Below are 26,621 nucleotides of genomic sequence, written 5' to 3' on the forward strand. Positions count from 1 at the left end.
CTTGGCTATATTGCCAGTCTCTACTTTAGGCAAGGGATCTAAACCATACTATTACAGGAAAAACTGGGGTACGTTCTCAGTGGAGTTTGGGTGACAGGACAGGATGGCCAGTTTGCCATTGCTGGGTACAGTACCGACAGTCTCCTCTCCTGGGAAACTCCCCAGGTCTGGCCACACCAGGGTCATTGATCATCCTTCCTGCACTCCCGAGACATAAAGACCCTCCTTCGGCTCCAGCACCTGCTTGTGGATCAGGTTGCAGCTTGCTAGCTATCCCTACCAGACCCAGCTACTTCCTGCTGGAAAATCCATCTGCTGCTGAAATGGACCAGTGATTAAGGAAGCTGCAGCTGCCACACTCCTTTCTCCAAGAAGGGGAGGGGCATGGGAATCTGCCCGTGGAGGCAGTATGGCCTGAGGAGTAAGTGTCCAGCCCAGACCCAGCCTTCAAGCATGGAACACATGAGGGAACCCATAGGATTGGCCTTTAGCTCAGCTGTTCCCACCCCAGCTGCTAACTCCGTGTTTTGGCTCCATGCCTGTGGAATATTCCTTTTACGAATCCCTCTCCACTTCAGCTCAACTCTCACTGCCAGTGACTGACAGCATCTACCCTCCTCTGTGCTTTTACTATCGAAGGTTTCTGCTATCTATGGTCAGCTGAGATCCAGAAGCGTTAAGTGGAAAAATTCAGGAATTAAAAATTCTTGCACCTGGAGTGAGGCTGGGTTGGGAAAGTGCTTGAGGCCTCAGCACTAGGACTCCAGTTAACTTCCCAGTATCCACATGAAAATCTGGGTGTGGTAGCATCCATTTGTAATTCTAGTGTTTGAGGACTGGAGATGGGTGAGCCTGGGGGTTCGCAGCCTGCCAGTTTAGCTTCTCAGGTGAGTTGCAGATCAATGAGAGACTCTGTCTCAAAGGAGATGGACAGTGTTCCTGAGGATGACACAGGATGTCATCCTCTGGCCTCCACATGTATGCACACATGTAAAAATGCACACAGGCATGCCCATAAAAAAGTGTTACATTACTTGCCTTTCTGAGGGCAATGTAATTTAATAAATTACAATGTAGTAAAATCTTACACTGGCCCTGGGCATCTTGCCTGGGATGTGAGTCTGTTTGGGTCTGGTATATCCACATTGCATACACCACCCTCCCGTGAGTTGCAGTCAGCCATGGAATGACATTGCTGTGTTCAAGGAAGTCTTTTTCCATTTAGTGATGCCCCCAATCACACGAGCAGTACTATTGGGGGTTCCTATAGGCCGGGGAAAAGCCAAACAGTACTTCTGTTAGGAGAAAAGATGAAAGCTGTCGAGTTAATAAGGAAAGGGGAACGCATGCAGAGGCCACGGAGATCTCTGCTGAGCGTTTCCCTTTGATCTGAGAAACTGTGAGGGACAAAGAGATCTGTGCCTCTTTTGCAGTCACACCTCAACAATCATGGGCACACCTCTGCGAGTGCTCTGCTAAGGTGGAAATGACATTGTTCACTGGAGTAGAGGGAAACACAGAGTATATGTAGGGTTCAGCGCTGGCTGGGTTCAGATACCCTGGGCTCTAGGACAGGTTCCCCTGCAGCCAAGAGGCACCTTCTACATGCTCACTCTCTTTTGTTTCAACAGCACAGGCTGTTCCACAGAGAACTCTCACATGTGGTGTTTCCAGATTCTTCCAACTGCTCTAGCAGGGGGTTATTAATTGCTCCCTTGTCCAGATGAGAAAACCGAAGGGAGAAAATCAGCTAAGTACACAGGGTTGCTCCAATTTCTGCCCGGCCCTGCCCAAGCCCAGAGGGGCGGTTCTGGCTGGGTGCTCAAATCCAGCAGGGTTGGATTTTAGTGCTGACTCTTCTTTCACATGCATGATGTCATGACATAGAATAATTTGTTTAGTTATGTAAAGACGAGCTGCATTTGTTTAGTTATGTAAGGATGTGTTGCTGTTTCACCTTGCCTGCTTAAAGCACCTGATTGGTCTAATAAAAAGCTGACTGGTCAATAGCTAGACAGAGGAGGGATAGGCGGGTCTGGTGGGCAGAGAGAATAAGTAGGAGGAGAAATCTAGGCTTGAGAGAAGAGAGCGAGGAAGAAAGAGAAGGAGATGCCTGGGGCCAGCCACCAGCCAGTCAGCCAGAAACAGAGGAAGCAGGGAGTAGGAAATACAGACGGAAAGAAAGGTAAAATGTAGATGAAGAGAAATAGGCTAAATTAAGTTATAAGAGCTAGTGGGACAAGCCTAAGATAGGGTCGAGCGTTCATAACTAATAATAAGTCTCTGTGTCATGATTTGGGGACTGGCAGTCCGAGAAAGCCTGCTACAGCATGGCTTTGGGTATTTGGTCCTCTTAGCCACCTCTGGGAGGAGGCAGGCAACAGGGGCAGGTTAGGAGAGGCTCATCTGGAGTTCTTAAGACAGAGCCTGGCACCCAGGAGGGGCTCAGCAAGTGGCCCCTCCCTTGTCTTTTTCCTTTTCCCTGCACATGCTTAAAATTTAACCAGCTCCCCAAGAACTAGAAGTCCTTCAATGATGACAGCTAAGGCCACATGCCCAGCACTGTCCAGAACGATTCATCATCCCAGCCCATGAGGTCTACACCATTTATACCCCATCCACAGATAGGGAAAACAGAGGCAAACGGAGGCCAAGGAGCTTGCTCAGGTCTCAGGGCTCCTGGTTTACAGATGCATGCTGCCAGCTCTGGAGGGCACAGTCCTGCCCACCAGGGCTCTGCCCTACAGACTCCCTAATAGGGCTCTATGGGGCTGCAGGGCTCCTAAGCTAGGCAGGCTTTCCAGCTCCACCTGCCTCCACATTGCTCCTAGATGAGTAATGTACTTCTTGAAATCACCATGGTGCATTGAGGCCTTTTGAGGATGTGTAGTAGTTTCCTATGGCTACTGGAACAAGGGACTAAAAGGCCGTGGCTCATGCCAGCACAGACATATGACGATGCTTTCAGAGGTCAGAAAGCCTCACTGAGTCTGGCTGAGGGAGGGATGCATGATGGGAGGTGCTGCTTCCCATGAATAGCTCTGGAGTGGGATGAGACACTGGGGAACTTCCACTTACCAAGGTACCGAAAAGCACTCTTCCTGCTGCTGTGACCAAATACCTGGCAGGAAGGACATCAAGGAGGGTTTATTTGGGCTTACAGCTCAGGGGGTCCCCAGTCCATCAGGGCAGGGAGAGTATGGAGGCAAAGGTGCGTCTGTAGGAGGGGAGGCGTCTGTCACATTGCCTCTTCAGTCAGGGAGCAGTGAGCTCAGCTGATGGGATGGTACTGTTCCCCCCCACATTTAGCAGTAGGTCTTCCTGCCTCAATTAGTCAAGAAACGCCCTCACAGCCTGTCCAGAGGCTCATCTCTGAGGTGATTTTTTAATTCTGTCAAGTTGTCAGTCATGATTAACCTTACCAATTTCTATTTTGCAGATGGAAAGACTGAGGTCCGGAGAGGTTCTTCTTGCTGCGGGCCACACCCCTCACAGGTGACATTATAGATGCCTAAAGGCTGTCATGACTACTCTTTACTGCCATGCTCTGGTCTGGCCTCTCTTTTCTCCCCAATCCAGGGACATTTACACCTAGAGGAGACTTGTCAGTCACAGAAGTTCTGTAGCAATAAAAAGGCAGTGGGAAGCCTAGGAGTGGAGGGAACCCATGAGGCGGGAGGAGACAGGTGCAGGACTGTAAGAGGCCCCAGCTGACTTTGTAGAGGGGAGGAGGAGAGGCCTAGGGCAGAGGCTCCTGGGAGCTACAGGTCTGAGGCCTGTTTGCAGATGGCCAGGGGCCTTCCTGGTGGGAGCTGAAATTGAGGCCAGGCCCACTAGTTCATCCAGCCAACCCTTGCTTCCAGCCAATGCCTTCCGTCAGCTGGAGCCAAGAATGGGGTTAGCAAGAAAAAGGGGCAGGGGTGTTTGTTGTTTTTGCTCTTTTGGGGGGCCCACCACCCAGCTCCCAAATAAACGACGCAACCGAGGCTTATTCTTAATTATAAACATCTGGCCTTAGCTTGGCTTGTTTCTTGCCAGCGTTTCTTAACTTTCCTTTTGCCTTTGGACTTTCTCTTTTCTGTAAATCTTACTTTCACTCTTACTCCATGGCTGGCTGTGTAGCTGGGTGTCTGGCCCCTGATGTCCTCCTCCTTCTCTGACTACTTCCTTCTACCCAGATTTCTCCTTCCATATCTTCTCTCTGCCTGCCAGCCCTGCCCATCCTTTCTCCTGCCTCACCACTGGCTGTTCAGTTCTTTATTAAACCATCAGGTGTTTAACACAGGCACAGTTAACATAGCTTCACAGAGTTAAACAAATGCAACATGAACAAAAGTAGCACACCTTAAAATAATACCCCCTACAGGTGTTGCCCCCTCCTGAGCTTTCCCTGTGGAGGCTGTGACTAGTCTGCTGGGAAGGGCAACACAGAAGAGAAAGAGAAGGGAGGCCGTGGGGGTGGATAGCAGTCTCCCATCCTCCTCAGGACACCATGTCCTCTCCCTCTCTAAGAAATGAGAGTCCTGCTTCTTGTAGCCATGTGGGCCCAGACTGCCGGGTCTGACTGCTCTTCTCCAGCTCCGTTTCTCAGGTTGTTTGAGGCAGGAAGACCTTGTCTCTTGTCAGCCTCAGGCAGGTTTATTCATTGTCTCCTACAAAAATGATTATTTCCGAAAGGAGAGTTTGCTGAGTGTGATACAGAACATCTACTAGGCCCACTGGCATCATCCTTGTGGGATTTTGGAGACATTGGTACCCATTCTCAGGCACTTGCTGTGCTGTGGCTAAGCTGTCCCATCATCTCTAAGCCAAGAGACCCGCATCTTCTGTCAGTGTCCATGGGACTGTAGAGGGCTCACACTGGCTTAAAGACAGCATGGAGTCCCTGCTTCCTGACAGGATGGGGACACGGAGAGAGACACCCCCCCCCCCTGCTATATAGCCTCCCTGGTTCTGTGGGTTGCAGTCTGATTGTTCTTTGGTTCATACCTAGTATCCTTAGTTTGGGTTTTTGTTGCTGCTGCTGTATACAGTGCCACAGACTGCACAAGCTGTGAAGAAAAGAAGTCATTTGGGGGTCATGGTTCTAATCTGAGATCAAAGGGCTGCCTCTGGTAACAGGCTTCTTGATGGCAGGCTCCTGGGGTGGCACAGAGCACAGCAGGGCAAGACATGGAACATGGATATGTTGTCTGTTCTCGGTCCCTCTCCTCTCCACAATCACCAGGATGCAGTAATGGTGGCTCTCCTGTTAGAATCTGGTCAATCCTCATTTCCCAGAGGCTCTGCCTGCAAATGCTGGGGCTGGGTGGGGTGTCAGCTCTCTTAATCCCTCACCAGGCTCTCGAAGGCATAAATCAGGTCCAAACTGTTGCACATATTGAAGATTTGGGGGCAAAAAGACCATACATATGTCTATTGATTAGGTGCTTGAAATTTGGACTGTGATTGTAGGGTAGGTAGAGAGGACTAGTCAATGTTGTCTGATGTCAGAAGGGAAGAGAAGGTACATGCCATGGTGTCTGTGACTTCAGTAACCTATCAGCAGTTTACAGGCAGACACATGGGGCTAGGGGAACATGAAGAAGGCACATGCCATGATAACCTATCAGCAGTTAACAGGCAGGCACGTGGGGCTACCTTCTATTCATCTTCCAGAGGCTAAGCGTCTCCTGTTCTCTGGCCAGATATGCACAGGGGTTTGCCAGAAAACAATAGTCTGACTTTGAAAGGATTACCACAAGTTCTTAGGATTTATTTTTGAGACAAAGATCTCCCCATGTAGCTCAGGCTGGCCTCTCACTCACTATCTCTCAGGCTGGCCTGGGACTAATGGTTCTCCTATCTCAACCTCCTAGGCCCTGGGATTACAGATCTTCACTACCACATCCCTCCTTGGGTTCTCTATTTCATGTGGACCCCCAAATTTTGTGAATCCTCATAGCGGCTGCTAGGAATTATTGTTCATTAGTGAAATAAAGAATGTGCAGACAAGTGTGGGCTGTCTCAGAGAATGCCTGCCCTTGCAGGACCAGAGTTGAAGAAACCAGGGAGCCCCAAAGCCTGGGTGCTCACAAAGTTGATTGTCAGTTAGTGTTTTTTGTTTTTGTTTTTGTTTTTTTTTAAAGCCAGGTCAGTCACTTCCTGGCTCTGTTCCCAGAGATCGGCTTTGTAGGCTGCTTACCAGCTTTGTTGGGGTGCTAACCAGAGGGAAGTGTGTTGGTATGCCGCTGAGTTGAGCCTGGGTGTTGGGGGTCTTAGAAAGTTCTGCACAAACATCGGAATTTGAAAAACCCTGCAACGGCTCAGACTCAGGTTTGGCACTTTGAGTCCTGTGACATCAAGCCAGTTGCTCAACTTCTCTGAGCCTGTTTCCCTCTCTGCAAGATGAGTGGGATCATAGGTCTGATTTAGTAGTCTAGGGGATTTAATGAATTAATCATCACACACACACACACACACACACACACACACACACACACACACACACACGGGGAAGAGTGCCTACCAGAAGGAAGTTCTCAATTAGTTGTTAGACTGATGGTATTCCTTTTCGGTACGGTTCTTCACGTGACTCTCTAGTTTGATTTTGCAGACATTCTATCAGTGTGATTATGGCTCCTCGCCGTCTTGGAGATTTCACATCACTCTCCTGTCACTAATGGGCTGAAATGTGCCACTGAAATGCTTGCCTTGAATGAACCTTTCCTGCCAGAGAGCACTACAGCTCCTGAGAAGACAGAGGGGGCAGACCTTGATCTTGCTCCCAGAACAAGTTGTAAGAATGGTTGTGAGGCTGTCTTGCTGACACATGTTTGTGTGGGTGGCAACAGCCAGCCTAGAGCTTGTTAGCTGAGCCTGGGGTCATCTGTGCAGCAGAAATCTGAGGTCCCACCTATCTCATACCTAGCGATCTTCACCTTCCTCATGGCCATGAACTCTTCTGCAGGATGTGGAAGCCTGCAGAGGCCTGTGGATCTCTTCAAGAATGAAGTTTTGAGTTCATAAAATTCTTACCATTACAGAGGAAAACAATAAGAATACAGTCACAAACTTATTGGGAGCAAATTATATGACAATACATTCACTTCATTGCTATCACTTTAAACAAGGCCAACAGTAACAGGATGAAAAACATCCATCCTTGGTATCTGCTAGTGACAAAATTACAAGTCCTCTCATACTGCTCTGTCTCAGTTTGGGTTTCTATTGCTGTGAAGAGACAGCATGACCATGGCAACTCTTATATAGGAAAACACTTAACTGGGACTGGCTTACAGTTCAGAGGTTTAGTCCATTATCACCAGAGCAAGAAGCATGGTGGCATGCAGGCAGACATGGTGCTGGAGGAGTAGCTGAGAGTTCTACATCTAGATCACCAGGCAGCAGGAAGAGAGAGTGACACTGGGCCTGGCTTGAGCATCTGAAACTTCTAAGCCAGTGACACACTTCCTCCAACAAAGCCACACCCCCTAATGGTGCCACTCCCTGTGGGCCTATGGGGGCTGTTTTCATCCAAACCACCACATACTGTGACTGTTGCTTCATTTATCATGGAAGTCAGTGCTAAAGTTCAGTTTCTGGTACACAGACATCTTTGTGAATGCTAAGGTTTTCCCACCACCCAGTTTAACAGCTTCTGAAGCTCCATGGCCCTCTACATAAGAGCCACAGTGTGGAAAGCTGCTGACAGCCACACAGCCATTCACTGGTGAGACCAAGCCAGCTTAGCTTACATGATGGGGTAAGAAACCTTTCATCGCTGTTGTTAGTATTGCTGTATTAAAAAAGACTCCTAACTGTGGTGACATAGGCATCAGTCTGTCTGGCCAGGGCTCAGCAGGATGGCTTATGCTGCTCTTGTGCATGCTTCATCATGGAGAAAGTAGCACCTGCCAGTCATCCTGAGGCCCGGGCTTGGACAGCCTGCAATGCTGCTTCTGCAGCTTTCTACTGGTCCAAACAATCCTGTCTAATCCTGTGTGTCATCATCAGTTTTCTGTCACTGTGATAAGTCAACTTATAAAAAGGAAAGATTTATTCTACTTAGTGCTTTTGTGGGTGTGGTGCCTGGGATAAGAAGGTCCCCATAGGATCAGATGTTTGAATTCTTGGTACTTAGTTAGTGGCACTGTTTGGGTAGGTTCAGGGGGTGTGGCCTTGCTGGAAGAAGTTCCAAGACCTCATGACATTTCCAGTGAGCTCTTAGCTTCTTATTTCTACCACCATGTCAGCCTTTTGCTACCCTGTGTCCCTGTTCTGACAGACTCCTATCTTTCTGGAACCAAAAGCCCAAATAAACCTTTTCTTCTATAAGTTGCCTTGGTCATTGTCTTAGTTAGGGTTTGTATTGCTGTGAAGAGACACCATGACTATGGCAACTCTTATAAAGGAAAACATTTAATTTGGGTGGCTCACTTATGGGGCAGAGGTTCAGTCTATTATCATCATTGTGAGGAGCATGGCGGCATGTAGGCAGATATGGTACTGGAGAGGTAGCCGAGAGTTCTACATCTTGCAGGCAACTAGAAGTGAATTGGGGGGTTACATTGAGTTGATCTTGAGCAAAGGAGACCTCAAAGCCCACCCCCACAGTGACACATTTCCTCCAACAAGGTCACACCTACTCCAACAAGGCCACATTTCCCATGAGTGCCACTTCCTAACCATCACAGTCTTGGTGTTTTATCTCAGCAATAGAAAACTAACTTACACAATGTGTTTCAGTCTATGGCCACTTAGCCATGTTGCTTTGGGCCAAGTATGACAAGTATCACAGAGGAAACATGTGCAGTGGAGGCTTGTATTAAGTATTAAGGTTTGAGTCAGAAATCTTTTCCTCAAGTATGTCTGGGCATTTGGTTCCCTAGTAGCTGGTAATATTTTGAGAGGCTGTGGAGTCCTTAGGAGGAGATCCTGGGTGGCAGAAGCAGGCCACTAGTTGGGGACAGGGAGGATCCCTTTGAAGATCATATTTACCTCCTATTCTGGCTGCTCTCTGCTTCCTGGCCGACAACAGTGGGGCAGCTGTTCCCACATGTCACTACTCTGGATGGAGGAGCTCTGCTCTGCCTTCCCTACTGTGAGGGACTGTGACCCTCTGGAACCGTGAGCCCAGATGAACCTTCCTCCCTTAAGTTGCTTCAGTTAGTATTTTGGTGCAGTGTGAAAAGTAACAAATGCAGGAAGCTGTCCTATCATTTCCTTCAAGAGAAGTTCCCATCAACTTCATTTCCTCCCACTAGGCCCCACCTCTCAATAGTCCCACAGGCTGGGGACTGATTCTTCAGTATGTGTGCCTTTGTGGACATTTCAAATCCAAACCATAGTGCCAGGGGAAGAGAGACAGTCTTGGGAAGAAGCATGGTGCACCAGGGAGAAGAGGCTTCAATTGGCTGCCTTTGTGGGCACAGACCCTCACAGGATGAGATGCCATTCTGGCCCAGGCATGATCTGAGCAGCCTTGGAGCTGTTCTCATATGAGATTGTCTTTGGGGGCTCACATATCAGTTTTCCTGTCCCAAGGCTTCCGATAGACTCTCACAGAACCACCAAAACAATCCCAGTGGCTTGAGAAGTGTTGATTTAAATGGAAAAATGTGCCAATGTTATTAATACTCATTAACAGACTTAATTATGCAGTGTGTCATATACTGTCAATAACACGGGCACCTGCTGCTTTAGAAACAAGCATTCTCTCTGTCCCCTTCACTTCCTAAGCATGTGGGCGTGGGGTGACTGTGGTGTCTAGGCACAGGGTGCCATGGCACCCTGGGTCTCTGCTGCTGCTGCACTGGGTGGATATTGAGAGAGCTACATATATAAACCTGGCAGTACAAGCCTCTCTCACCTGCCCTTCCTATAGGTCACTGGTTCTCACTGTGACACACACCGGATGCCTCTGGGGAAGTTCCTAAGTATGCTGCCCACTGGGTCCCCCCTGCTGAGACTCTGATTTTGTGAGTTTGTAACAAACTCCCTGGTCATGGCCAAAGCACAGCCAGGGTGAAGAAGGCATGTGGCCTGGGGCTTCTTGGGGGTAGCAGAAGGATGCCTTACTGGTGTACAGTGGGCACTTAACACAAGATGAACCAGAGTGAGGATGGTATGCCTCCCAAGGCTCCCAAGCTGCTGGGGAAGAAGGCACTGGAGTAGTACAGTCTTGTTTGCTCTGGCAAGTCTGAACTAGTATGAAGGGTATTTCCTCTATTTTTGTTGTCTGCTTTTTCTCTCTCTCTTCTTCTAGAGGAACTCAGAACCAGTTGCCTTGGAACCTTGAAAGGAAATGCTTTTACCCTCGGGAAGGAAGAGGTCTCATCCTGGAGGGCTTCTGAGGAGACTGGGCTGGAAGTGGGGGGGGCTTCCGGTGGGGGGGGGCCGAGGTGCTCTGGTACCACCCCACACACGAGCCCTTATTCAGCACATTTTACTAACAAGCACCTTGCCAATGGCTTGATACTATTTCCTGGTTTGTCCCTCCTTAGGGCTTAGGGAGGAGGGACCATTGTTACTTTTCAAAGTTGAGAAAACTGAGGTGCTGAATAGTTAGTTAGGTGGGTGACCTCAAAGTGACAAGGACCAGGAGGAGGGTTCCCAGTGTTTAGTGGAAGCAGGAAGTGGTAGAGCCTGAACCTCATTCCTGAGTCCTGGCTGTCATGAGGACACCATGGAAGGGACACCATCATCTTGGTTCCCTGTGTGACACACCTGGGACCTGGGTTCTGCTTGGTTGTGCGCTCTTCCGTTCGGCCCAAGGAGAACTGGGGGCACACTCTCCTTTCCTATAAATTCTAGCTGCCTCCACTTGGAACCCACCCAGCATCTGAGGGACCATCCCAGGGGACTCAGCTAGTGTGTGGCCCGACCTGTCTTTTACTGTAACAAAGAGGGTGACATTGTGTGGGAGGGAGGTTGAGGGCCATGGGATTCTGGTATTCTTGCTTCTGGGCCCTTCTTTGTACTCTAAGTTCCAGGTTCCACCATTACTGTGTGATGTTCCTCTGCCCAGCCTCCACCCATTCATCCCCGGCCGGCCGCTGAGTTTTTCCCAGCAGCTCCCCTGGCATGGCCCCAGCACATCTCTAGCCTCAGCCTGTCTGCATTGGGTTGGTTTGGGGAGATTAAGAACTGAATGTGACTTAACTCAGACCAGCACTGGCTAGTCCTGTTCTACCCACGCTCCTGAGTGTAGGCTTGCCTGAAGGCATTCCAGAAAGCCTGGTGAAGGGCCATCCCCATCCCACTAAAACTCCCCTCAAACTTCTTGGCAGGTGTGTACCAGGAAGACATCTGAATTTGATTATTTATATTGGTTTTTGGAGTTGCTCAATGATGTGCCGAGAGTGAGGAGTACATTAAGACAGCTGCGGGTGGCCAGGGAACAGGGAGTGCTTTGGGGAAAAGAATAGAGCCCCTTCCTCCACATTATCTTGTTTCTGTGCTGGAGTGGAACCTGGGTTTCATGTGCCCCACTGAACTATACAGTCCCATCTCCCTTTGCTTTTTACTTTTTGCGATAGGGTCTTACTAAGCTGTCCAAGCTGTCCTTGAACTCACTCCATAGCCAGGCAGGCCTTGGATTTGTGATCTTCTTGTCTCAATCCTCCCAGTAACTGGAGTAACAGATTATAGGCTTGTATCGCTGAGTCTGGCCGGCCCTTCCTCAGCTGGTGTGTGTGTGTGTGTGTGTGTGTGTGTGTTGGTACCTGGGGTGGGGGGGCAAAACAGCTTGACCATACAGCTGCTATGACAGGCTTAGAGGCCCAGACACAGCTCTGGCAGGCAACACCTGGACCCTGGAAAAGCCATAAGATGACCCCACCCAGTGTGGCCTGCATCTAAGAGGAAATACCTGACATTCCAAACATTCCCTAGACCCTACCTGTGCAATGATAAAAACTCCACCCTGCCTGGGCTCCAGGCCCTCTGCTCTCTCACTGAGGCAGCAGACAGAGAGCCCAAGCTCCAAGCTTGAAAATAAAGGCTCTTTGCTTTTACATACGGGATTCGGGTCTCCATGGTGATCTTTTGGGGGTCCCTGTGATCTGGGCATAACAGTGACAATGTGCTTGAGACACACAGCAGGGAGCCACCACCTTAAGCCTGAAGCCATTGGAAACAGACTCTCTTACAGTTCTGCACAAAGATGGAGGAGAAGCCAGAACAAACTGTTTCAGCTGTTCTCAGCCTGCCTGCACCAGAGAATCATCATCGGGCTTTGAGGACAGTTCAGGGGCCTGGGAGCCACCCTGGAGAGGCTGGATAATTGAATTGTACTGTAGCCCAGGCATCAGCTGTTCTTACAGGCTCCCCAGGTAGATCTCATGTGCAGCTGGAGATGGCTGGTTGGCAGCAGAGAGGAAGTCCCTGGGTGACCCTGGCTGAGGTGAGTCCAGGAGACTGAGGAACTGAGAACCCATGTGAGGAGTCTGGGAAAGAGAGGACTGGAAACTGCCTTATGTCTTGAAGCTTTCATCACAAGTGATTGACTCTGTGTTAGACATTAAGGACTTTGAATACCATGTTTCCCTAGATAAATCACTAAAGGAGCAGGTTGTCTGTCACTGAATCAAACTGACCACTGTCACCCTGCCCCAGAGTTAGGTTTACTCAGACCTGGGAGCTAACCCAGATGTAATTTTTAAAACAAGTTTATCTCTAGAACAGTGGAAACTATGGATAACACGAACAGTACACTCCAGCCATGTTTAGGCAAACATCTCAGTGACATCATGTGTCTATGACCTCTCTGTGGTGTAACCCTTACCTCCATCCATCCTCAGCACATTCCTATCTTGTAGAACTGAAACTCCATGTCAGTGACAGCCATGGTTTAGTAGGTCCTGCCACATCTCCTCATCATATTGATGGTCAGACTGTGGCAGAGACCATTCTCCATGTTACACTGGAAAACTCTTAAGGTTATGTGGGGTTCCAGACCTGAGTCTAGTCAATGGAGAAAAATGGCACACATTGATTCCATGCTTGGCCATCCCCACACTTCTCTACATTACCTAGCTTGTTCTTTCCTTCCACAGCAGCCACAACAGTGACATGTTCAAGGTGGCTATGTCAGCAGATGAGAGAAACTTCCATTTTTCAGTTTGAAAGAGCCAGAAAGAACATGTGTTCCATCTGTATCAAACCAGAACATGAGAGAGAAAACAGAGATTGGGCTTATTTGTTATCGCAGCTAAGCCTGTCCAACCCAGACTAATACAGAGAGGTTAAGGAACCTATCTGCCTGTTGTAAGTATGGTTTCTATTGCTGTGAAGAGACACTATGAAAACATTTAATTGGGGTGGCTCACTTACAGTTTCAGACATTCAGTCCATTATCATGGTGAGGAACATGGAGGTATACAGGCAAACATGGTGCTGGAGAAGTATCTGAGAGTCTTACATCTTGCAGGCAACAGGAAATTGATTATGTGTCACACTGAATGAAGCTTGAGCAAAGAAGACCTCAAAGCCCACCCCCACAGTGACACACTTCCTCTGACAAGGCCACACCTACTCCAACAAGGCCACACCTCCTAATAGTGCCACTTCCCATAGGCTTATGTGGGCCAATTACATTCAAACTACCACACTGCCATATAGCTGATTTGCCACTGGAACCAGAGTTCAGTCTCAGCCCTTGAAGGTAGCAAATTTGGTGGTTTTCAGCATTATATTTTCTTGTCATGACATTATATTGCTTTCAAACTATTAATTTATGTAAATACACAATTAAAAGACAAAACAAGACATTTCTCGATTCTGTAAAAGTAGTTAGTGTTTTAATGTCTTCCTCCCTCCATCTGTAGTTATCCCTAAAAGAAAACTACCACAAACTTCTGCTCAGCCTTGTCCCTTTGGTTCATAGAAATCCCAGGAGCCTCTGGTGCTCCAGTCAGGTAGATGTTTCTGCCATTGTCCCTTTTCAGATATCTTGTCTTGATGCCTTTATCTCAATGTCTTCTGCAGCAAACATCCTCATATCATGCTTGCATTATCCATCAGAGAGGGCTGCCTCTCTAACTGTCACCTAGCAAAGCTGCTGTCCCCAGGCTTGAGACATGTCATTTCTTCTCAGCAGGCCACCCTCTCCTCTCTCCTAGTGAATGAATACCTGTGTACTTTATGAATGAATGCCTGTGCACTTTTAAGAACATTTCAACTGTTTTCTCTTCTATGTTCTCTCTCAATATAGCATGCACCACAACATGCAGAGCAAGCAGGCCTAGGTAACCTTTGGAGAACTTTGAACATGGCTCAGAAGAAAAATGGCGCAGAGAGAACTGTGAGAGCCCAGCTGGGTGACCAGTTTACACATTTTATGACAGGGAACTCTTGAGGAGAGAGGGATGAGAAATATTAGATAGAAGGACAGAGGGGAGAGAAACCGATAGAAACACAGGGTAGCCTCGGGAGGGCCTGGATCACTATCCACCGGCCCCTTCTGTCTCTTCTAAAGGGCTATTTATAGCAATGCCAAGGGTGGACCAAAGACCTCCCCCTAGCTCAGCCAAGTGTAGACCCTTCCAATCAAATAGTAACCATGCACATGGTCAAACAATCCTCTAATGCAGCTCTGCTAGGTAAAGCAAGCTCAGCTCTCACTAGGAAACCTTTGTGGGCCTCCACAACTTGCCCTTCTTGATATAATAAAGGGCCCCCCAGGTCCCTCAGATAGACTGTGCCTGTCTTAGGTCATTCTTCTTGACTAATTTTTACATACAGACGTTCAGGAAGTTATCAAGAAGAAAGTTGCCATCTTTGGCTCCCAGCTGCTGGCAAGAGGGGGTACAGAGCTTAACTCAGCTCTGACCCAGGTTCCTACTAAGAGTTTGCAAACATCCACAAAGATCTCCATAGCTGCCACATATCCCAGTAAAGGAGCAGAGGATAATAAAGATGGAATATCCTTTTTGGAATGGGTCTAAGGTGATTACAGCAGTCTCAGCTGCACTAAGCCCTTTTCCTGGATCAAAACTCTCTCCTAACAGATGTTCAATAAAATTTTCAAGAGACTATTTTGATTTCCGGGAGAAAACAGTCATTTCAAAACACTTCAAAGTATCCGCTCAAGTAAACAAAAACCCATGCTAATTATAAAGACACCTTTATAAACTAACTTGATTGTGGGAGGCTAATTCCTTTGTGGGAGGCCTAACTCTTTCTAAACAAAAACAGAAAGAGTAGAAACTTCTAGGAAGAAGACAGAAAAACTCCCCTGATTATGACACATTCACTTAAGTTTTCCAGACACTACTGAGACCATACAATTATATTTTAAGCTATCATAAACAGTACTCAAATATATCTGAAGGTAAAAGAGTAATAAAAACTTCAAGATGGGCCAGGCGGTGGTGGCACATGCTTGTAATCCCAGCACTCGGGAGTCAGAGTCAGGCGGATCTCTGTGAGTTCGAGGCCAGCCTGGTCTCCAAAGCAAGTTCCAGGAAAGGCGCAAAGCTACACAGAGAAACCCTGTCTCAACAAACAAACAAACAAACAAAAAACTTCAAGATGTCTCTAGTTTGATTTATCTTTTAAAAATCGTTACCTAACTTGTCTAGACCAGACAGATATTAAATTTACACTTTTTACAAACTTACAACCTTTTCGCTTTTTACACGCAATATTTACATTTTTTTTTACAAACTTATATTCAAGAGGAAACTGTAATGGGTAGCCATTCCAGCTTTGATCTGGAAGTTCCAACCCCCATTGAGGCTTTGGTAACTGTCATGCCTACAAGGTGGGACCAGTAGAGGATGCTGAAGACCCAAGATCTGAATGTGCTCTCTTGTTTCCTGGACCCTGGATGCTGGAGGTAGACTGAGCAGAGTTCTCCAGAGAATACTGCTGGACTGTGCTACAACTTTCCCAGACCCTGTTACCTATCCCTTCACTTGTGAGTTACCCCACAAAACAAACCTCCCTTTTAACTATGGGGAGTTACCTTAATAATTCACCAATAGGAAACTTTATAGAACTATTTTACAAGCTTATATTCAAAAGGAAACTTTATAAATTTTAGCAAATATCTAGAAGAATCTCTTAACAGAACTAATACACATTCAAAATCAAACTCTATTAGTAAATATCTAGAAGAGATTTCTTAACAGAACTATTAACAAGACAGGAAGCACACAAATAATTTTTAAATTTGGAGCTTATAGTCAGCTTTGATATTATTCTGAAAGTTTTATTGAGAGTTTAATGTCAGAGTCTAATTCATCAGTGGCTCTAAGCTTGACTGAGGGTAAAATTCCCTCTTCTTAATTTTTTAAGGCTGCTTTTTAAGATTATCATAAGTGTTTCAATGATGCTAATGTTTCTCTCTTGCATTTCAAGCACAACCCAAGTTTCTTATTTTTTTTTTTTAATTTGCCCATAAGTTTTTTCTTTTTTCATACCCAAAGCAATTTCCCATCATACAGACTCTTTCCCTAGTTTTCTAAAGGGTTTCAAAGTGACTTGTTGACAAAAAAATTAGCATTTTTATTGCCTCCTGACAGGCAAGTTGTTTGCCTGTTTCTAGTTCTTGAGAGGCAAGCTAACAAAGCTTATGGGGAAAAAAAATAGCATTTTGAGCTGAAAAAACAAAGTTTTTGGACAGTGTAATACTGGCATCTCTGTTACTGACTTCATTTCCCAAACTGCCTTTTCTATATTACCATGCTGTTATAAACTACATTACAGACTACATTTCCCAAGCTGCCTTTCTCTATATTGTCCCTCTGTTATGAACAAACTACATTCCCATGCTGCCTTTCCGGGTCCAGGAGAAAACTTTCCTTCACATGGTTTGTGTTCATATTGAAAATCAAGATCAAGCAGCTTTTTCTGCTAAGGGAGGTTTCTGTTCACCATGGGAGGTTGCTCTTCTCCCTGAGCTGGTGTACTATTGACAGGTGTACTTCCTTCACCATCATTGTCCCTGGAGTGGGCAGAATCTGTACATCCGAGTGTACTCAGACAGGCATTTTGGTAACCCTTTGTCCGCACCCCCCCATCTTACTGAGTCAGTGAAAAAATAGAGTACTTGAAAAATAGAGCTTTTTTAGAAAGATTTTTCCCCTGATAGAGAAAGAAAAGAAAGAGCTTTTTCAGAGAGCTTTCTTTCTTTCTTTCTTTCTTTCTTTTTTTTTTTTTTTGAGCCATGGGTGCTGTGTAGCCTCACCTACCAACTTGGGGCTCACAGTTGAGCAGGTGATCCTCACCATTCCTGCCAGCCTTGTTTGTATGGGCAAATTTTGCCTCAACGTTTTCCATGCTGCCATCATAGGTACTGAGAACTTAGACCTTGATTTATCTATCTATCTATCTATCTATCTATCTATCTATCTATGTATTTATTTATTTATGTATGTATTTATTTATTTATTTACGCCGGTAGCTCCCCTGCTCCTTGCTCCTGCACTGCCTTTGCTGTGGCTCCACCCTGGGTGAGGGAAGCTGCCCTGCTCAGCTTTCCACCTGCACTCTCCCAGGGGTCTATAGCTAGGCTCTAGCTGCAGGGGATTCTAGCTAGAGTCCGAAGTATCTGCTGTTTTTCTAATACTAGCTTGAAAGGAAGATGGGACTAGCAGAGAGGATTTGCCCTGTTCTAAGAGGTTTTTTTTTGTTGTTGTTCTAGAGCAATTACAGGTGATTTTCCCATTCTGATAGATGTTATTTCCAGGTGAGTTAAATTTTTGTCCTTACAGAAAGAGAAAAAACTTAGAAGGAAAGACCTGAAAACCTTCCAGTTTTTTAGAAAGAGATTACTAAGTTTTTCCTAGGAAAGCTTTCAGTTTTTGAGAGAAAGATTATTAAAATTTCCCCAAGACTTCTGTTCCCTAAACTTGACTTTATGGCCAAGGAAACTAATTCTGATGGTATGATGTTACCATACAGTAACAATGTCAGTGGAGTGAAGAGTTTTATTTCACCTGAGTTCGCCTCAGGGAAAATTCTTTCCTCTGCCACTCAGGACTTAATCTAAGCTGTTCACAGGCCAAAAGCTTCCACAGGGATCTTTTTCTGGCCCATTTTCTTTCATAGCATTTTTTTCTTGATTGCAATTCTTCCCCAGGAGTTTGCGTTCAGAGGCCCAAGAACACAGCTCCTCTGTCTTGTTGCTTTTCTGATCCTAAGTTTTTTCTTACACTACATTCCTACATTCTACCTTATATTTTTTCACCCACAACACTCCCTCTCTCCTTTTGCCAAGTCCCCGATCCCTGTTCCTGGCAATATTTGTGGTAGCCCAGCTGGGAGACTGGCACCCACATTTTACGACAGGGAACTCCTGAGTAGAAAGGGATAAGAAATAATAGACAGAAGGAGAGATGGAAGAGAAACAGATAGAAACACAGGATACCCTCAGAAAGGCCTGGATCATTATCTACTGGCCTCTCCTGTCTCTCCTAAAGGGTCTTTTATAGGAATGCCGAGGAGTGGAGCAAAGACCTCCCCTAGCTCAGCCAAGTGCAGACCTTTCTAATCATCTAGTAGCCATGAACATGGTCCTCCAATGCAGCTCTGCTGGGTAAAGCAAGCACAGATCTCACTAGGAAACCTTTGTGGGCCTCCACAGAGAACATAAGTCTGGGAACTTAGACACAGGAAAGCAATGTTGGACTAGGAACAACAATAACAGTAAGAAGGGAAAGTGCCAAAAAACTTACACCTCGCACTTCTCAGGATACAGGGGTAGGTAATTCCACTCAAGTACCAAAGTCAAGTTAGCTCATAAAACACAGAATGCTCCTTTCAATTTGAATCTTTTTAAAATTACATTTGTATGTTTCATGAGGGCTGAGGGACATGCACACCACGGTGCATGTGTGGAGGTCAGAGGATCCAAATCAGGTTCTCGGGTTCAGCTGCAAGTACCTTCATCTGCTGAGTCATCTCACTGGCCCTCAATTTGAGCCTTTAAAATAATTTTGCATAAACACGTCTGGCGCAATTTGGGGTTTATTTATACTAACGAAGTCCATGGCCAGATGCTGTCTGCACCCCCTATCTTGAATGAAGCTTCAGCCATGATTGGCTTATGGTGGCCTCTCCCCTCTCCACCTCCCTACTAACCCCAAAGCGCTTAAGCTGCCCCATTGATTCCCAGGCTGCTGGAGATGGGGACCCATCTGGGGAGCTGCTGAAGTCTGCTCATTTGCTTTCCACTCAGTTGGTTTTCTTCAAGGCTTGACTTTTCTTATCTCGTTCCTTGGTTGCTCCATTTAGAGGTAAATGGTATTGGCAAGTTACAGAAGGAGAAGAAAAAGACTCCTTGTTGTTTGTGAACTTACCCTGTTTCTGGAGCTACGCTGTATCAGAAGAGGCTCCTGGCAGGTTGGGCTGCCCAGCAGGGCTCCGTGCTCAGCTGCTTCAGCACCAGGAGGCAATGGTAGGAGGCTGGAGGGAAGAAAGAAAGCAGCTGTTCCTTGCCCTTCTCTATCATCAGTGCTCTCAGCATCAGCCGCATCTACCTTGATCCTGACGGGTATGGCTTATTAAACTGTGGGCATTGAGCCCATATTGGGTTGCATGACTGGCTATGGGGGGTGGCCCACAAAAGTTGGCTGTGCAATTATCAAAACTTAACTCTCTCTCTCTCTCTCTCTCTCTCTCTCTCTCTCTCTCTCTCCCTCCCTCTCTCTCTCTCTCTCTCTCTCTCTCTCTCTCTCTCACACACACACACACACACACACACACACACACACACACAGAACGTGAGGTGTGTCTGGCAGCACCTGTGCTGCAGAGCCTCGTTGCAGCCTTGGTTCTGAACACACAGCTCATGTGCTTCCTGTCAAAAAACATCGCTACTTGGATTGCAGACTGTTGTATGTTATGAATTCCAGTGTTTTAAATGCACATACAGAATTTTCTGCTTTTATACAAAGCAAATAATGGTTCAATTAAGGAAAACAAAGACTTCAATATTTTCCTGCTACCAAGTCTCAGCAAGGAAGCATCAAATTAGCATGTGTTTGGATTGTATTGTGTTACAATGCTTGATTTTAAAAGTTACACACACACACACACACACACACACACACACACACACACACACACACCATTCAGTGAATTTTAGTTTGGGTTTAGGACAGAATTTCCAACAGATTCTGAATAACTCTAAACATCCTCTGTCATTCTGTGCTATGAATTGACGTGAGGTAGAATGTGCAGCACCAATTATCATAATGTCAAAGTATACATCAACTCTGGAAAACACTGAGGATGCTATGCATCGGGAAGCATCATTTATTCAGCCAAGATTTCTTTATGTAAAATTAAACAGGAACATCCATCTCACTAGTTTGCAAATTTGGTTTTCTCTATAATAATGGTTGAATTATGTGTGTGTGTGTGTGTGTGTGTATACATACATATATATATATATATATGTGTGTGTGTGTGTGTGTATACATACATACATACATATATATATATAAAAGAATTATGTTAAAATAAAATTCTTTATGATTTATTATCAGTCAGTATTTCTTTACTTATCGTCCATACTTATACATGTATAAAAAGTTCTCAGCTGCAAGCCAAGTGTGATGGTGTACGCCTTTAATCTCAGCACTCAGGAGGCAGAGGTAGGCAGATCTCTGAGTTTGAGGCCAGTCTAGTCTAGAAAACAAGTTCCAGGATAGCCAGGGCTACACAGAGAAGCCCTGTCTTGAAAAACAAAACAAGCCTAATCTGCAAAGTTCCTGAATAGGTAGGTAGACTTCAACAAGCACTGCTGTAGCCCCAGCTCTGATCTTTAGAAGCATGACTCTTGCTCTGCCCTCCAGGAGAGTCTTTCCAGGAGAGTCACCAGCCCTTCTTGGCCTTTCCATACTTACATCACCTGGGCAATACTACCTACTATGTATTACATTCTGTCTTAGTTGGGGTCATTATTGCTGTGCTGAAACACCATGACCAAAGCACCTAGGGGAGGAAAGGGTTTATTTATCTTGCATATTCTGAATCACAGTCCACTGAAGGAAGCTAAGGGAAGAACTCAGACAGGGCAGGAACCTGGAGGCCTAAGCTGTTGGGGCTGTGGAGGAGTGCTGTTTACTGGCTTGCTCCTCATGACTTGCTCAGCCTGCTTTCTCACAGCCCCCAGGACCACTAGCCCTGAGATGAAACCACCCACAATGGGCTGGGCCCTCCCTTATCAATCACTAATTAAGAAAATACCCTACAGGTTTGCCTACAGCCTGATCTTATAGAGGGAATTTCTTAATTGAGGTTCCCTCCTCTCAGATTTCTCTAGCTTATATCAAGTTGACATTCAACTGCCCAGAACCCAGTCCTTCTGATTTACATACTTCAAGTAGTTTCTGTTTACCTGGTATTGACTTGACCCAGAAAGGGGGGGTGGGGGTGTCAGTTTGCTAAGCAAAGACATCTGAGAAACAACCCAGCCTGTAAACTATTAGCAATCCTATTTGTCTTAGTTAGAGTTTCTAATGCTTTGATGAAACACCAGGACCAAAAGGTAAGTTGGGGAGAAAAGGGTTTTTTAGGCTTACACTTCAGCATTGCTGTTCATCATTCAAGGAAGTCAGGACAGTAACTCAAACAGGGCAGGATCCTGAAGACAGGAGCTGATGCAGAGACCATGGGGTGTATGTGTGTGTGTAGTGGGTGGTAAGGGTGGGGGTTAGGGGGGTGGAGGGAGCTACTTCCCATGACTTGCTCAGACCACCTTCTTATAGAACCCAGGACCAGCAGCCCAGGGATGGCACCACCCACCATGGCCTGAGCCCTTCCCCATTGATCACTAATTAGAAAAGGCCTCACAGCTGGATCTCATGGAGGCATTTCCTCAATGGAGGCTCCTTTCCTCTCTGCCGACTCTAGCTTGTGTCAAGTTGACACAAATCCAGCCAGTGCGCTACCCAACATGATTTGGGTTCATGTATATTTAATTTAATTCTGATGAACAAAGGCCATTGAGCGCCCTCCATTACAGAGATAGAAAACACAGAGGCAGTCATGGAAGGTAGCTGGCCGTCCAGTGGAGCCAATGGTCAGGAAACTGAAGGGTGAAGTGATTCTGCAGAGAAGATTGACATGAAGGTTATGGCAGGTGACCCCGAGGACAGGACCTCCCAGTAGCGCCTGTGTGCAGAGTGCTCAGGAGAACTTTTAGGGGGCAACGTGCAAATGCAAAGGTGGAAGAGAACGGCCCTATAGACACAGCCTGGGGAGAAGATGAGGAGTTACCGGGGTCTACAGACAAGAACCCCCAAAGGCCAGCCTCTACAGTCAATCCAGGCTGTAATGAATACAGACCTCAAGAGAGGATTTTTGCTGGAGAAATATAATAAAAAGGGAAAGAGAGGATGACTGAATAATTATGTTGGAAGAGAACAGAAATGCCAGGTTACTTCATTCTTCCCCCCAAATAATTGAAGAGTGAATCCTTTTCTCCCCAAACCTGTAAAATCCAGAAGGTAAAGTTTATTGAACTGAGGAATAGGGGACTTTCTAAAAGCTTGGAACAAAATACTTATAAAAGTTAAACCCCATAAGCAACAGTAAAATGGTATATTCAAGGAACCAGTACAGAAGAATGCCTTTCCACCTGTCATCAATCTCATGGCCTAAAAATAAACCCCTAGGAAGGAAAGCCCCATCCATTATGACAACCCCAGGGGCAGGTGGCACCACCTGGCATTCACTGTTTCTAGCCTCTCTCTGAAATGTCACCTTGGAATTTGTACAGATGACACAGGGCAGTGGGTGGTCAAACTCAAAGAAGGGATTTTTCTGTGAATATTTCCAGTATCCCCTTCCCCAAATGGGTGAGTCATGGTGGACAGTGGGATGGGTTGTACACACACACACACACACACACACACACACACACACACACACACACTATACTCTGTCTCAAGGAAACAGTTCCATATATTGATGGCACTATCATTTACTTAAAAAGAGAACCGGAGAGGCCTGGGATTGGCCTGTGGGCTGCATGCTGTGTCTGGTAATGAGGCCCTCCACATCAGGGGGAATTCTCCCACAGGCTGAAGACATGCCTTCTCAGGCATGTCAGAGCAGGGAGGATTGATGCCCAGGGCACTGCTGTTGTCAGGGACACAGGTAAATAACTGCATGGCAAATGTGGTGTGAAGGGGACAGGCTTCTGTCCCAACTAGGCAGGCAGAGGGCTGCAAAGGGGCTCAGGGCCTAGGGGATGGGGTGAGGAGAGAGCACCTGGCTTCTGTGTTTGGACATTTCCCATTTGTCACACTCACCTGAGGGCCCAGCTCCTTAGCCGTGGTTATGCCTGGCAGAAAGTGCTAGGCACACACTTAGGGGTCTGTTTCCAAAGAGAACTGTTGTTCCGAAAAAGTTACAAACACCCACAGCCCAGTGATGATGGGGATTGTATTAGTCAGGGTTCTCTGGAGGAGAACAGAACTGACAGAATTTCTCTCTCTCTCTCTCTCTCTCTCTCTCTCTCTCTCTCTCTCTCTCTCTATCATTTCTATCTACTACCTACCTATCTATCTGTCTGTCTGTCTGTCTATCATCTATCTACCACCTATTCATATGTACTATCATCTATCAACTACCTGTCATCTATCTAAAGGACATTTTTTAGAATGGCTTGTAGGCTGTGGTCTAGCTAGTCCAACAGTGACTGTCTAGCAATTGGAGGTCCAATAATCCAGTAGTTGTTCAGTCCATGAGGCTGGATGTCTTAACAAGTCTTCAGTACACACCAGAATCCCAAAGAAGCAGGTTCCAGAGAAGGAACGGACTTGCTAGCAAGAGCAAGCTAGCAAGAGAGAACAAGCTTTCTTTTATCACATGTCCTTTCTATAGGCTGCCAGCAGAAAGTGTGGCCCAGAGTAAAGAGAGATCTTCCCATTTCAAAAGATCTGGGTTCAAAGTGTGTCTTCCCACTTCAGATGATTTGATTAAGAAAAGGTCCCTCACGGGTGTACCCAGCCACTTGGGTTTTGGTTAATTCCAGACGTAGTTAAGTTGACGAGAAAGAACAGCTAACACGGGGGTTAAAATGCCTTGTGTGAGAGCAGTTAGGAAAAGCTGGTGGCTAACCTCTGTGATGCTTATCGCTGGGCTTTCTCCAAATGGCACGCCAACCCTAGAGAGAAGTCTCACCCCACCTCTTAGCCTCTGGACCACGGCCTTCAGCAAAGCCTCAGTGTGTCTGTTCCTGACTCATGTTCCATTCTTCTACAGAAAGAGTCCTTCTTAGAGGCCGCTCACTAACACTTTATAGGCTCTGGAGTCAGCACGAAGCTATTGTAAAGAGACCAGAAGAGAAACGTCTTTTTCAGAAGCTGCTGTGGGCATGGGAGGATTGGCCAGGCTGGGTGGGCAGCTCTCTTCAGCCAAGAGCCGCTCAGAGACTTGGTCTATCTGCGAATGAATCTCCTCCCTCTGACCTTTTCTGCAAAGGAGCAGGCAGCAGGCATCTGAAGTTTTGCCGAGCCGTGTGGCTTTCAATGAGTTTACTCAGTTGTACATCTTCAGCATTAATGCAGCCAGAAACTACATATAAAGAAATGGACATAGCTAGTGCCAATACAACTTTATTCACAAATACAGTCAATGAGCTGGATTTGACCTGGGGCCTTGTTTGCTGACCTATGGAAACTGTCTAATGGAAAGATCACATGAGCCACACATATAATAGTTTACGTTTTTGGTCACCATATTAAAGAAATACAATAAGAAGCTCAATGGTTAAGAGGAATGACTGTTCTTCTAGAGGACCAGGTTCAATGCCCAGCACTCATACAGAGGCTCATAACTACCTACAACTCCAGTTCAAGGGGGATCCAACACCCTCTTCTGGCCTCTGAAGGCACCAGGTTCTTATGTGGTACACGTACATATATGCAGGCATAACATACATAAAAGAGTAAGTTTAAAAAAACTGATCTTAGAACTTTTTAAAAAAGTATAGTATAATTGCTTTTAATATTTATTTAATTCAATATACTTAAAAATCTTATATCACTTTTGACATATAGTCATTTGAAAGTTTTGTTTTAGAGACAGGGTTTCTCTGTGTAGCCCTGGCAGTCCTGGAACTTGCTCTATAGACCAGGCCACACTCAAATTCAGAGATTCGCTTGACTCTGCCTCCCAAGTGCTGGGATTAAAGGCTTGCAACATCACCGCTCAGCTAGCATTTGAAAGTTTTAATGAGATTTTTTTTTTCAGTTTAATTGGAGCTGTTGTCTAATTCAGAACCACAGCGAGTGAGCAAAGATTGCAAGCATAAATTGTTCTTGCTTTGTTTGTCTGTCTGTTTCAGCAGAAAGATGGACCTTCAATTTGGGCCCATTCTTTCTCCCTTCATCCCTCACGTTCTGTCCACACTGGCTCCTCTCCATCTGATGGGTTTCCCAGAGCTGCTGTAAGATCATAAGTGTGGCTAAAAACCGCACAAGTTAACCCTCTTTATGGCTCTGGAGGCCACCGTCCAAATCAAGAACAGCATCAAACTTCCCCTACAGCCCAGGATGAGCCCTCCTTGTCTGCTCCTGATTCTGTGGCTTACAGACCTGTCACTGTCACAGCCTTGGCCTCATCTCCACATCTTTATCTTTTCTGTGTCCTGTGTCCTCTTCTTCACACGATTTCTGACCCACCCTGGACTCAGGATGCTGTCATCTCTAGATTCTTAACTAATCATCACACCTTCAAAGACATCCTTTCCAAATAAAGTCACTGTGCAGGTTTCTCTTGATTATTAGTTTGATGGGAGTTAGAATCATCACCATGGAAACAAACCTCTGGGCATGCCTGTGAAGGATTATCTAGACTTGGTTAATTGGTTGGGAAGACCCATTCTAATTGTGGGTTGTTGGTTGTTTTTGCTCTTTTGGGGGACCTGCCACCCAGCTCCCAAATCAATCATACATGAAGGCTTATTCTTAATTATAAATGTTCAGTCTTAGCTTGGTTTGTTTCTTGCCAGCTTTTCTTAACTTTAAATTACCCTGTTTACCTTTTGCCTCTGGGCTTTTTCCTTTTCTTACTTCTGTACCTGGAAGATTTCTCTGGTCTCTCCTGGCCCCTCGGTCCCTCAGCTGCTTATAAAATAATCATTCAGAGGCTTAACATTAATTATCAATTGCATGGCCTATGGCAGGCTTCTTGCTAGCTAGCTCTTACAACTCAACTCATTTCTATTAATCTACATGTTGCCACGTGGCTGTGGCATTACCAGTCTGCGGGCATCTTGCTCCTTCGATGGCAGGCTGGTGTCTCTCCCCTCTCTCCTTTCTTTTTTCCATAGATCTGCTTGGATTTCCTGCTTGCCTCTAAGCTGCCTTGTCATAGGCCAATGCAGCTTTATTTATCAACCAATCAGAGCAACCACATTCACAGCCTACAGAAAGACATCCCACAACATACTTCTGGGTTCTTATTTTCACTCTTACGCCGGGGCTGGCTGTGTGGATGGGTGGTTAGCTCCTAGCCTCTTCCTCTCCTCGTTCTCTTGCTCCTTTCGCCTTGTCTGCCAGATTTATCTCTCTGTTTATTCTCTCTGCCTGACAGCTCTACCTATCATTTTTCCTGCCTTGCGATTGGCCAGCTCTTTATTAGACCATCAGGTGTTCTAGACAGGCAAAGTAACACAG

This window comes from Onychomys torridus, chromosome 10 (assembly GCF_903995425.1).
Source record: "Onychomys torridus chromosome 10, mOncTor1.1, whole genome shotgun sequence".
Classification (NCBI taxonomy): Eukaryota; Metazoa; Chordata; class Mammalia; order Rodentia; family Cricetidae; genus Onychomys; species Onychomys torridus.